This window comes from Chlamydotis macqueenii, chromosome 3 (assembly GCF_036417535.1).
Source record: "Chlamydotis macqueenii isolate bChlMac1 chromosome 3, bChlMac1.mat, whole genome shotgun sequence".
NCBI lineage: Eukaryota > Metazoa > Chordata > Aves > Otidiformes > Otididae > Chlamydotis > Chlamydotis macqueenii.
In genome coordinates, this window is record NC_141558.1 from 13,625,249 (window position 1) to 13,639,670 (window position 14,422).

Below are 14,422 nucleotides of genomic sequence, written 5' to 3' on the forward strand. Positions count from 1 at the left end.
AATAAAATTAAAAGAGCTTCAGACCACAGTGCTATTAATTCACAGCTTATATCGTAAAGCGTGTTTGTGAATCCTTTATGACTTGGCCTGGGAGAATACTGTGAAATAATCTATCTGCCAATAATTAGATGATGTTACACAGATGCATTAGCTCGGTGCTTTGATTTGGCAGTGATTTCTGTCTGGCCTGGAACTAACTCCATATGGTGCCTTTTCTTAACCTGTTCAAAGTGACAAGGTTTGTCCAACCTTCCGTACATAGGTTGCCAATGAAAAGATGAGTGACAGCTTATCTTTTAAAGGGTACACATAGTGTCTGCTCTTCCTGTGGATAGGTACAGGTTAACAAAACATTATCCTGACTTATCCTTTCCTACCTAGATCTAGTGATTTCTGGCAGTCACAGGTCTGAATGGTCCCAGGCAGAGAGCTGAGCCTCAGCAAGAGGGAGAGAGGCTCAGGTCCTAAAGCACATAGCCCAGCACTGAAATACTTGATTTCCCTCTTTCACCTTTAGCCTGGAGCTGTGGCTGGAGGGGAGCTGAGGAGAAGCTGCTCAGGGAAGAGATAGGAACCAGATAGAGTTATTCCTAGAGAATGTTTTTATTTGGACCACCTGAGGATGCATGGCTGAGGCTCAGCCAGGCCCTTGGGTATGCTTGTGGTCAAGAGCAGGGCTAAAAGACAGACAAAGCCTAGAGCTCCCATTATAGTGGGGCTCCAGGGGTCTTTCAATGGTTTGTAGTTGGGGTTCTTCCTACGTTCTAGGGTTAGAGAAGCCTAACTGTAACCCTAACTCTAGGGTTATGATTTTAAACTAGAAGGAGGTAGATTCAGATTAGATATAAGGAAGAATTTTTTTCCAGTGAGAGTGGTGGAACACTGGAACAGGTCGCCCAGAGAAGTGATGGATTCCCCATCCCTGGAAACATTCAAGGCCAGGTTGGATGGGGCTCTGAGTAACTTGATCTGGTTGGAGATGTCCCCGCTCCTTGCAGGGGGGTTGGACTAGATGACCTTTAAAAGTCCCTTCCAACCCAAACTGTTCTACGGTTCTGTGATTCTGTAACTGAAAGTCTGATGCATTTAGCAAATAGCCAGCTCTTGCCCTTGAAGTTTGTTATTTTAATGATGTATCTCACAGCCTCTTGTAAGTAAGCAATTACAAATATATAGTACAAATAAATTCCTTGCAGAGATCAATCCATCTTCATCACAGTCACTACCCAAAGAGAAACCAGGTCAAACATCTCCAACACTGAGAAAGTCAACCCTGTGACAACAGACAGAAACTAGGCTCCGCGTTATTGGGTATTTAGCCTGCCACTCTGTTTCAAGCAGTGATTTAACAATAACAGAGGCCAAATTAAAAGCCATGCTAGATACTCTCCACAGATAATTAGTCCTAGTACTTAAATGTCATAATGTTGAAAAGCTTTGTTTTGTTTAATTTTCCTAAAAGTGTAATAGAAAAATATCCCTTTCTTAAATTAACTGTTAGCATCTTGGAGAATACTTCAATGTTGCCTCCTTCATTATTATGACCTTTTATATTTTGAAAGGCTTTAAAAAAAATCTTCTGTAGTTTAAACAAATATAATTCTTTCATTTTTTTTTCTATCTTCCCCCCTACCTCCTTACTTTCCAGAACAATTCCTTTGGTTTCTCCTTGATTTGTCAAATTTTATTTGAAATATTGTACCATAGTTACAGCCTTGTCAGTACTTTGCAGAATGGAAAAGCTGCTTTTCATTACCTTCATGCAATGCTTCTCTACCCTCAGACCAGAATTACTTTTGTCTGTACTCATGTCCTCAACTTGTTTTGGTTTTGGTTTACTGTAACTCCAGCTACATTTCTGCAGTGGTGTTGGGTAAACAGTTATTCTCATTTTTAGTATTTACAAGTTTAATTCTTCCTCAAGTGTACCATCTTTTTGGTTAAATTTCATGGCATTTTTTTTATAAGAAGCTTTAAGCACATCCTTGAGAATCTTTAAGGCATTTGCAGCATCCACAAATTGTTTCTGCTCTATCAACCATATCACTACTGGAAATTCAGAATATAATTCAAAAGCTATGACAGATCTTCCATTTCATCTGCCACCTTTCCAGGCTAAAAGTAACTATTAATAACTGTTCTATGAATGTGTTTTTTTCTTATTATTTTCAATTTGTTGTGCAGGCATTTAATATTAACTTCACCTAAATTATATATTCTTAGTTTTTGTATATAAATATCTGTTGTAGTTTAGCCTTAGTTACCACACAGCTTCTCACTCACCCTCCCCTTCCGCAGTAGAACCGGGGAGAGAACTGGGAAGAAAGGAAAACGTGGGTTGAGATGAAGACAGTTTACTAGAATAGCAAAAAGAAAACTACAATAAGAACAAAATATAAGGATACAAAAATATACAAAATGAACAATGCATGATTTTCTCACCACCCAATGTCCCAATGACCGATACAGCCCGTCCCAAGCAGCGATCATGGAAACAAAACCGAGCAGCAAGCAAAGGAGCGAAAGGGAGCCAGCAAGGTAGAGAGAGTGATGCCAGCAAGTAAGCAAGCGAGACAGCGATGCCCCCTCCAGGGGCAACCCTCACTTATATACTGAGCATGACGTTTATGGCATGGAATACTCTCTTTGGCCAGTCTGGGTCAATTATTCTGTCTGTCTTTCTCCCAGCTTCCTGCATCTGCAAATTAGCGAGACTTGGAAAGCTGGACAGTGTCCTTGGTCTCAATAGCAACAACTCATACCATCAGGGTGTTTATCAACATTCTTCACATCTCAAATCCAAAACACACTGGCTACTGAGAGGAAAATTAACTCCATCCCTGCCAAAACCATGACAATATCAAAAGCCAGAAGCTTTACTAAAGGCAAGATGCATATGTTAAACTTCTTCCCACTAATCTGGTAGCCCTCTCAGGGGAGTAAATTTGATTAGTGTGACACCATGATTTTCAGTTCCTTAGTGACTGATGTATTTTTACTTCTTTTCATTTCAAGGTAGGTACTTTTTTAACTCTGGAATATCTCTTACCTTCCTTGAGCTCTTGAAGATAATAATTAATAATTTGGAGATTGCTTTGCCTTCTTTCTTAAGTACTTATTGTAAATGAGACTTATCTGACTTGATAGTATCTCACTTCTCTTTAACAAAGTCTTTCATTCTTTTGGCTTGTTTTACTATTGCCAGTCACAAAAGCTAATTGTGCTGATTGTCTAGTCACACTTAATTTTTCTTAGGAAAATTAGAACAAAAAGGCACAGAATGTTTCAGTTCTCATCATCTGTTATTTACTTTCCTTTGATAATGAATGCTATATTTACTGGGATTTTTTTTTGTCTTATAAAATTTACTGTTCATTATGTTTCTCACTTGGTTTTGCTTCCCTCTTTCCTCTTCAATAACACACCAGTCTTTTTTTTGCCTATGATGTCACGCACAGAAATCACAGCTCTGCATGTGGGTTATCTCTGATTTTCTTTTTTCTTCTTTTTTTTTTTTTTTTTGTCAGCTTTGTTAAAGCAAATTGTCATTTCTTTTGTTCCCTAATGGAATCTTCATCCTGATTAGTAATATCTAATTCACAGTCCATCACTGCTAATGGATACCTTGATTCATATTTATAAGAATTCAATTTTACTTGGCACTGTATCACCAGTTGCTCAGTATTACAAGATTCTCTTGCAGATTTTCACATTCAGGATTTTAATACTCTGAAAATTCTGCCATATTATGATCATCTTGCCTAGATCATTGAGGGTACAATAAAGATCCTAACATAAGTTCTTAAACTACACAGATCAGCCCCTACATTGAGAAAACTGACCGCTTACTCATGCTCTTTGTTGGTTTGGTTTTTTTTTATTTCCCTTTCCTTTTTCTATCTAACTGATAAGACAATTTGCTTTCTTGTAACTTTTTTTTTTTAGAGAATCTGAATTGATTACATCAGCCAAATATCTGTGTCCATGTACTTTTTGACTCTTGCAAAGAACAGATTTTTGAGGCATAACTTCTCTTCACGGCCTATTAATGGCACCCAACATTAGACATCTACTGCACAGGTATCATGTGAAGAAATCGTTCTGTTCTTCCACAGAGAAAAATAAACAACCTCGGAGTAATTTGATTTAACAATATATGTAGAACTCTAGTATTTATTCAGATTCTGTAATCTTTCCCAATACTTGTACATGTTTTGTGACTTCATCTAATTTCTCAATTTTGCATTATGATTTAGCCTTCTGGCTGCTTTTCAACTAAGGGGTAAAATCAGGGGATGCTGTCATGAAGTGCATTTTGCTTCCAGAACATCTGTCTTACCATTCTCTAGGTCATGGGCATGTCAATGTAGCATAACTTTTGCCTTGTCTCTGGATTTCCTCTTAAGGTGCTTTATAAAACTGCCCTTTTTTCCCCCTAGTCAGAAAAGTCACCAAAAGGCTCTTTCTAGTATTGTAAACCTTGTCATTGGTGTTCTTGATAACTGAATCTTCCACCTCTATAACCTATCTTTCCTTGCTCTGTGAAGGTAAATGGGCAGTACGTGGCCATCGTGTGGAAGAAGCCATCACCACGTATTGGATTGAAAATGGCACGATCTTCTGAGACTTCTCCTCCTCTTTTGCATGAGTATTGTGAGCCTGGAGTGAGATCACTCTACAACGTCTTTGGACAGCATTCTTCCTTTCGCTAATAAACTCTACAAATAGGAAGCTGCATAGATATACATAGTCTTAATAAAAATGTCATTGATAATGCATTCCATAGAGTCACTTGAAAGAGAGAAACATATTCAAATCTTGATGGTTCAGTCAATCTTAGAGCTACAAAGCTGCCTCACTTGACTGTAGAGAAAAATTAGGGTGCCGTTAGTCACCCATCAGACAGGCAAAGTGAGCATGATGTACCTCAGTTCCACTGACAGGACTGTGAATTAAGTTCTCAGCCTGTTTGAGAGCTGGGCAAATCCCACCAGCTATTGTTTCAGGACTTTAAGTACCTTTGAAAATCAAATCCATTAGACTTGCATTGTGCTGTGGACAGATGAATGAGCTCTTATTCTGGGAAAGCTGGTCCATGTGTTACATGAGTAGGAGACTGGATGTTCAAATGATTTTTGGCACAAGTGAACTAGAACTATGTTAGGCAATCCAAGAGGTCCTGATTCTCACATCAATTTCTGTTCTTTTTCTTCCATTGTTTCTTCTGAACTCAGTGACCTGTAACAGATTTTATTTCTGTTTCAGTGCCCTCTGGTGTTTGTATTTTTCTTTTGTTTAGTTCTGTTTTCTTCTTCCTTTTTCTGGCATACTTATACACTGAGATATCTTTCAACAAAATCCCTTTATCTCCTGCAATGTTTCTTCTGACAGATCATGTTTAACAATAGCATTCTGTCCTCCTTTTGAAACGTGCTTTCCATGCCCTTGGTTTACAAAATTTATTTCTCTCTGTGTCCTCTTTTCCTTTCTTCCTTATTTTTTTTAAATAAACTCTAAAAATCTGGGGTTTATTATTCCTTGGACCACGCACCTGCAGTGGTTTCCATGGCAACCCGATTCTGCAGCCCCCAGCTGCTTCATTCCTGATTCTTATTAGCGGTTTGCTGGATGCTAGTAAAACACTGTTGGTTCGGAGAGGCAACTTTGCAGCTCATATCACAAGCATTTAATTACTTTGAAACTTGTCTGGTTGCAAGTCCAGTCCCTTTGCCTGGGATGAGAACATGTCAGCTATGACTATGTAGTAATCTCATCTCATTAGTTGCGCTTTCTTGTTATCTTTGTAATTACATGCTTAAGTTGATAGCTCATACTCAGTCCAATTATTTCTTATGATCTAAGCATATTCAGATTTCTCTAGTTCTTCTGCTGTCTTTCAGGAAACCTGAAAAATAACTGCATTCCTTTAAATAAAATGTTTAAACAACTTACTGTAGAGAAGTAGAAGCTAGGCTGTCAAACCTCTTAAGCACCTTCACAAAAATACCTCCATGATGTCCGTGAAAGTAAAGTCCATATTACTTTGAGATGGGGTTTTGAGCAGAGATTGTATTGAAAGATAGAGTGATCTTTTTGTCTGCAAATCTGTCTTAGTTTTATGCCCCTCATCACAGTGGAATCTTAATGTCTAATGAAGAGAAATGATCAGTGATGATTCAAGGAGAAAAAAAAATCAATCTTTTTTACTTAGATCTTGCCTAGTTTCTACTGGTAAAATCTAGTGGATTAACACCCGTTGTATTACTGCAGATAAACGCTATGGTATTGCAATGGCAATGGCTTCGATTTGTCTATGCTTATTTGTTTTATCATTCCCACAAAACTAAATGCAAAATAAATACTGACACTATGAAAAACATAAATAACCTATTCTGGTTTACTTGTAACTAATTTTGTAATCTCAAAATTATGTATATAAATTACGTGGCCAGACAAAATGTGCAAATGCGCACACAATCTGAAGTACCAGTAACATGAAAGACAGGTTATAGCTAAAAGACAAATATTTTTGCCAAACAAAAAGGATAAAAAAGCGGCACCATAAAAACTTTGGTGTCAAACTTTGAAGAATCAAGTTATAAGAGGAAGAAACAGACAAGAAGAGTCTGAAACTGGGTATTTTAAGATGGCTTCGTAGAAGTTTTTTGAAATCCAGACAGATGCCAAATAAAGCTAGTTAGCTGCACCACATTTTTTCTTAGCATGAAATACTAATTCATTGAAATAGAAATTTTTATTGAAAAGGGTTGTTCTGATTACTCTTTCAAATAATCTTTTAAAATATCTTGAAAGTAAATATAATAATGATAATTTAATATATCTCAAAATAACTTCACAAAATTAATTATTTTGGTTACTTTTATGTCAGCACTAAATTATCAGAATTATCCAAATGAAATATTATAAATGTTAAAAGCAACTTTATTACAATTATTGTTTTGGTATAGTTAGAATTCGTTTCTGCTCAGCTCCACAAAATTATTTGAGATAGGGCAGACCTCCAGTCTCCTGGTTTTGGAGAAGTTTATGAATGTATAGGGGCTTTTTTCCTATAAACTGTAAAATAAATTGATTTAATTTCTATTTTACATGAAGAAATTTTATTCTGTGTACTCTTACAAAAAAAAAAAAAAGTGTGGGAGTCCGAAGGATCAATTTCCGTCATTCTTAAGGTGAAGGTAAGACTTAGTAAAGTTTTTGGTATTTTCCAGCTTGCTTTTCTCCACCTGCTGAAATTCTGATTTTGAATTAGGAATTTTTCCCTTCATGTTTTTACTGAGATTCTTAATGGCTTTTAACACAATAAAGTGGTTTTTATTAGGTCAGATAAAATAAAAATTGGTCTTCAATGTTGCCCATGCATTTCATTTTATATTCATCATGCCTTGGGCTTTCAGTTGAAAAAACTCTTTATGTCCACTGACTTCTGCAGAGCTCAGTTCTGGCATTTCTGAACGTTCATTGTGTAGTTACTTACTATTTATAGTAACGTATAGTTCTGTATTCCTGCAAACACAGAAACAAAAGGCTGGAACTGCCTGAAATGTAAGTGATGTTAACAGCTTCAGCATCACTCAGGTTTTGAAGATGCTGTAGAGGTGTGCAAGGGCAAATATCTCTCCAGTTTCCAACTCAGTTTTCACTAAGCAAACAGAAAAAAAATCATAGAATCATAGAATGGTTAGTGTTGGAAGCGACCTTCAAAGGTCATCTAGTCCAACCCCCCTGCAAGGAGCAGGGACATCCCCAACTAGATCAGGTTGCTCAGAGCCTCATCCAGCCCGGCCTTGAACATTTCCAGAGATGGGACCTCCACCACCTTTCTGGGCAACCTGTTCCAGTGTTCTATAACTCGCATCGTAAAAAATGTTTTCCTAATTTCTAATGTTACTCTTCTAATGTTACTCTTCTAACCCACAAACCAACCTGGGATCTTCCTCTCATGTTGCCTGGTGACTTGTAAAAAGATTCAGCACCTCAAGCACAAAATAGTGTTTGTTTTTACTGTTTTGGATGTTTTTCTTGCCCCACAGACAGTTTTGTAGTCACAGCCTCTTCAAGGGAATCCTCGGGTATATCTGTATATCAATGAACCCAATAGAAAAAAAAAAAGTGTTCTGAACAAGTCTTACTAAAGATATCCTATTAATTTTTTTTTGTGGATGGGAGTTTAAAAAAGAAAACCTGAAAATTGTCTATAAAATATGGCCAATGTAGGAGTTTTCTAGGTTGTGGGTATGCAACTGGCATATATGAATGACTGGAAATCTTTATCCTATGTTTTGTATATACGTACCTATATACACACTTACAATAGAATTAGAGGTCCATAAGCACTATTTTTGACAAAACACAGTTTTCCTGGCATTCTGAGAGCTCTGCAAAAGCCTACCAGTGATCTTGGTGGGAGGCGTTCGCTGCAAAAGTGAGAGTCTTGGTAGGTTTAGTGTGTGGTTTTTCCTGAACGCTGAACGCATTGATCCGATTGGACGGCTGTAGCCAAGGCTGAGGATGTGAGCACAGCGTGGCTCAGAGGGTTCGTGGAGCTCTGCAGCTAACAATGAGTGGCTGTTGCCCAAGGAGGAGCGATCACAGGCTGGAGGAGAGAGTGCGTGATTTTTTAAGGAACAGATACACCTTGCTGGATCTGTTTTCCAGGATTGCCTTCGCTATTCCTGTGAATTTCATTTTGAGCAGAAAATTGGAACTGTGTGCTATTCTGACTGGATGGATCTATCTGGCTGCTTTTTGAGTCAATATTTATTCACTGAAATGAATTTTGTTTTCAGAAAGATGTAGTGTGTGATTTGCTTCCCCTCTGGCCATAGGGCTGAACAGTGCTAGCTTGCATCCACTAAAACTTTCTCGGCTTCAACAACATAATCTTTTTTCTTTAAAAGACAGTGCAGACACAAGACCTGGACAAGTAATTAATTAATTATTCTAAAATTAATTTTAATTCTTACTTTACAAGTCTTACTAAAGATATCCTATTAATTATATATTCCTACGTGGAGTTTGATGATTTGTCTGTCGGAGCAACTCCACACAATGTGGCAAACACAGGATTCAAAAGTTCAACACTTGCAAGAAAAAAAGGGTACCTCTATCCCCTTTGGCATCCTCAAAATCCGTACACATTAGATTAGCAGATATTGCAGGGTGGGGAGGGGGACATGTGTGGTTTGGCAAAGAAGTCACAGTTCACCATTTGGCTTCTTACTGGTGAATTTTGTGTTGTTAAATGGAAAGGGATCCTATCGACAGCACTTGCAGAATTTGGGCCTTCTGCTGGAAATGAGAGAAATAATAGTTTTAAGTTGACACAGTAGGCTCCGAAATAGTCACACTACTGCTTTATGTGAACAGACTTCTACAGGTTGGGTGTTTTTTTTTTTTAAATACGTGTGAGTGGAAGGTGTGGCAAGAAAGACGTCAGTCCTGACATTGTTAGAGATGGAAGAAGCTGAAAAAGGCCACTGGAATCTAAGGGATCTTTGTGAATATTTGATGGCCCTGCATCTCTGCCTACACTCTGAACTCACCTGTACTACAAAGTTTTCTGTGGCTATCTTTTTTTTTTTCTTTCTTTAATTCTTATGCTGCTGTAAGTGCCACCTGCTGTGTGTACAGAGTATTGGCCTCATCTGCCAAGAGAGAAATGATGCTCTGTACGCAATGCGCACACTTCATGCAATATGAAGAGATCACGTGGCCAACGTGCTGATGGGTCTCATCACCTTCAGGCCCTGACAGAACCATCAAACGAACTAAAGAAAATCCCAGAAACTCACTGAGCATTGTGGGTAAAACCATATGTAGTATGTGAGAGGAACAACAGCAGTAACAAGTTAATTGGTTTAAGTGGTTTGGTGAAATAGGAAGGAAATGCTGAGTAGCATGCTGAGAGGCAGGTAGCGATATGTGCACAGCAGGGGTAAGGAGGCAGTGACTTCAACTGGCCATGGCTATCTGTCACCTTGAAGTGACAGTCCCTAGGTTTTCTCTCCCTTTAGCTGGGCACCTCAGCACAGCAGCTAGTTTGGCTTTGTGCCTCTTTGATGGTAAGCACTTTCAAAAACTTCCAGCAGAGGTGCAAATATTAATGAAGAGCACAGCTGTGTAGTGGACATCCACACTCACAGAGGCTGTCCTGATAGAAACAAGAGGTTTACATGAATTAGGTACAGGAGCACAGAAAGCACTCTCTGAAACCACTCCCCAGTCTTGGTTATCACACGAATTTGTTCACATTCATGAAACCTCTTCAGATTTACTGGGACAACTCATCTGTCCCAATAGATAGGATGCTGCATTAAGTGGGAGATACCTACCTTGATTTCAGACTTGGATGAGCATTAGATTTACAGAAGTGTATGCTTTCTTGTCAGGAGTGCTTTTAAAACTAGAGCTTTTGATATCTGAGAGTACAGCCTCCTATTCCCAGCACAGGGCTATGTCCCATGCAGGGGAATAACCTGTCTCGGCTCTTCTGAATACAGAGCTAGCAGCTACGTTTCTCATCGGATTTCTGTGGCCATGATTTACATGAATTTGGACAGGTTGTTAGGGAAGTCAAGAATGGTCATGAGAAACATGTTTAGTTCAACAAACTAGTTAGAAGTGCTGATGCTTCCAGAAAGAAAGTTCCTTTTTATTGTTCATTGAACACCTAGTGAGATTCAGGGTAACAGCTACTCTTGTGAAAGAGAAGATGAAATAAAAGATGATTTTATTACCTGAGAAATAGCCTTACTTCACAGTCTTACCTTTCCATAGTGGAATATAAACCTTCTATATGTCTTGGCACCAGAAATGTATAACAATGAGTAGGTTTTGTTGTTGTGCTTTTTGGAGAGACCATCTGTGCAACGAAATGTAGATCTGCAGGAATGCTTACGTTGTGGAAAATGGAGCTGGGAAATGGAGTTGAACTTCACAAACAGTTGGGTTTAATCTACATATAGCAATTACTTTTGCTGTCAGCACTTTAAATTTACCAGTTCAGAAAGGTTTAAGAGAATCAGTTTTCTTATTTTAAAATGAAGTATAAGCTACATGTAAACGAGTCTATGCTGCCCCAAAACTCCCCTTTAGTTCTACCACATAAGACAGGCTTGCAGGGACCTCTTATTAATTACCTGACTGTGGCGGGAGATCCCAGTGGAGCCTGAAGGTCCATTATATTTGCTTTATGCACAAATACATCATGTGCTGCTCTCTGTGCCACGAGGAAATAATTCAAGGTAGGCAGGATAAACAGTGAAGGGAAGTCAGTCTCAAGGATTCTGCTGCAGGAGAAAGAAAATTGCTATCATCAGAGATGTGCACTGCACATGTACTGTTTGCTCATTATTTGTATATATTAGCGATAGCACCCAGTGTGCTTGGCTGAGAAGTGAAGTCAGAAGGAGCAGGTGGGAATGAATCTTGTTACACTTTAAATGGGCCCAATGACTTAATCTGTGACTCAAGACTTAAAATTGATCTAATTGCCCCTAAGCACATTGATCTTCAATAAAAGGTCAGCGTACTTTACCACAACCAGTATATGAGATAGCAAATCTTGCATTGTTCATTTTTTGAATGCACAATATATGTATAATAATAAAAAAACCCAAACCTCTGCCACCATTTCAAACTACTGTTGAGTCTGCCTAAAAAGCATCACAGATATTTCTGTAAGGTGGTGTCACAATTTAGCCCCACTCGAGACCAAGTCCTACACAGCTGGTCACTCACCCTCCCCACCCTCTGAGGGAACAGGGGAGAGATAATATAACAAAAAAGCTTGAGGATCGAGATAAGAACAGGGAGAGAGCATTCAGGTAACCCTTATGGGCAAAAGAGACTCAACTTGGGGAAACTAATTAAATTTATTAAAAATAAAACAAAAGCAGGATAATGAGAGACAAAACCAGATCTTAAGAACACCTTCCACCATCTGCCTGCCCCAGTGTGGGGTCCTCCACGTGCCCCAGTGTGGGGACCTCCTCTCTGCTCCTCCATGGACCTCCATGGGCTGCACCACGGGCTGCAGGGGAATCTCGGCCAGGAGCTGCATTACTCCTCCCCATCCTTCTTCACTGACCTGGGCATCTGCAGCTGTTCCTCTCACAAGATATTCTTCACAACTGGCAGGCAGATGCATCTCAGGTTCTCTTCACATCTCCTCTCCACTTCTTGCAGTCGGGCTGGGCCGAGTCGGGCACAGTCAGCCACCCAGCAGGAGGCCAGAGGGTGAGGCCTGCAAGGCCTGTGCCTCCTCCTCTCTGCCTATGCTTCTGCTTTTTATTTTCCCCATCTTAAATAGGTTATTACAGGGGCGTTATCACTGTCACCCGTTGGCTCAGCCCTAGCCAGTAGTGGGTCCACTCTAGAGTCGGCCAGGCCCATTGGAGGAAGGGGAAACTTCTAGCAACTTCTTGCAGAAGCTGCCACTGTAGCACGCCCTGCCTCCCCAGACCCGCTGCACAAACTCAACAGAGGTGGACCAGGCACAGGCATATCTAAGGGGATTACATGACTTCAGGAATCTTGCAAGAGGAATATCCAGGGGATCCTCTTGGTGATCTGTTCTTTCTCACAAATCAAAGAAGGTGAAGTAAAGAAAATCCTGTGTCCAAGCCAGCAGTTATGTGAATCATTTAAAACTAAACGTCTTGTTTCTGAAAAAAAAAAAAAAAAGCAGTGCCCTGGTCTGGTGCTTCAGCCAAAAAAAATGGTTGTAAAACTGGAATTGTTCATCTTTCCTTAGGGGCACTAATTCTGTCAGCCAGCAACTATCTGGGACAGCCACAAGTGTCTTAAAATAGCAGCATGAAAGAAGACAAAGTAAAGTGTTAGACAAATTCACTCTTCCGTAAGTTGAGCAAAGAATCATTTGGCTGGAAGTTCTTATTTTCAGGGCTAAGGAGTTGACTACATGCAATAAAGTCAAACAAGGCAGCAGTGTTTTTTTCTACATCATTAGAATATATATTTGCTACGGATATAACAAACCTGAAATATATTTAGATGTCTTCCATTTCTCAAGTTTCTAATAATATGTTTTATCACATAGAATGTCCAATTTTTCACTAGATTGTTTCCAGTTTTCCTCAGGCACTTCTAAGAACAAGAATTGAAATGAAGGGTTTGACTGACAAAATAGATTCTCCTCGACCCTCATCCAGCAGTGAAGTGGTGACAGTACTGTGGCCGGTGTAGTCACCTGGTAAATTAATGCCTTCCTCTTTCTAGGCTGTGAAAAATGTTTTACTACTTTGAATAATATTTTTATAAGAAGTTTTAAATACAAGTCATCTCCATCATCAGTCGCTTGTTTTGAGGGATTTTTCAGGTAAATCCAGTGCTGCATTTCTTTTCCCACAGTAAAGTATTTGAAAACGTTGTCTTATATTTTAAAGGTCTTTTGAGGATCTGACTTCTATATTTCAGTAAATGTGATACTTGCTGAATAAAATTTCTAGTGCTCTTGTGCACATCTGTGTGCTGGCATCTAAATGTAGGTATCTTATTCTTGAACTGAATCATGATTCTAGCTTGCATATATAAATCTCTATGTAGAGAGCAACATTTGGGTGTCATAACCTAGAGCTAAATCCCACCTATAAAACCATGCTAAAATATTATATTCTTAGAAAGTAGTTTGTTAGCATATTGGCAGGACCTTGCAGTGCGATGTGCTGTGGTGGAAAAGGCTAACTTGATCCTTGGGTGCGGGTTAAGGATAGTAGCGAGCAGTATAAGAAAGTAAAAAGAAGGCATTGCTGAGTCAATTAATATGTCACTTAGGTCTTCATAAATACAATAAAATTTCTGAGAACATGGAACTGATTCATAACTATAAAAATGTCTCATGGCAAGAGACTTAAGCAACTGAAGGCTCTGTGAAATAAGACTATCAGTTGGTTTTGTTGTTGGGGATAGGCCTCTTCTAAGCAGAGAACTGGGACTGCTGAAGAGGTTTTATTTTTGCAGAGAAGGGTAGAAAAATCAATACTTCAAAGGATTTAGCTCAGTCAAGCAGATTTCGTTTCTAACAGTCAATATAATTAACCACATGAACATGTATTTAGAAAAAGGTGATTTCTTTAACCTTTTAATATTTTTGTTGATCTTCTCTCTCAGATGACAAATGTTTAGTAAAACTCAGATACCAGTTTCTGATTTCCAAAATTCTTCCCTCTAGATCCTATATCTAATTTAATGCCATCTTAGACTCAATGCCTTTCTGTGTGTAGGTGTAGATCTAGGCACATCGGCTTCATTCTACACTACCAGGCACTGTTACTCACATGAAAAGTCAAGTAGAAATTGTTTGTTGTTCAAGCACAATATCTCTCCTATCTTAATTTATACGGACAGTTTTTAAAGCTACATTTTGAATTATTTTGTC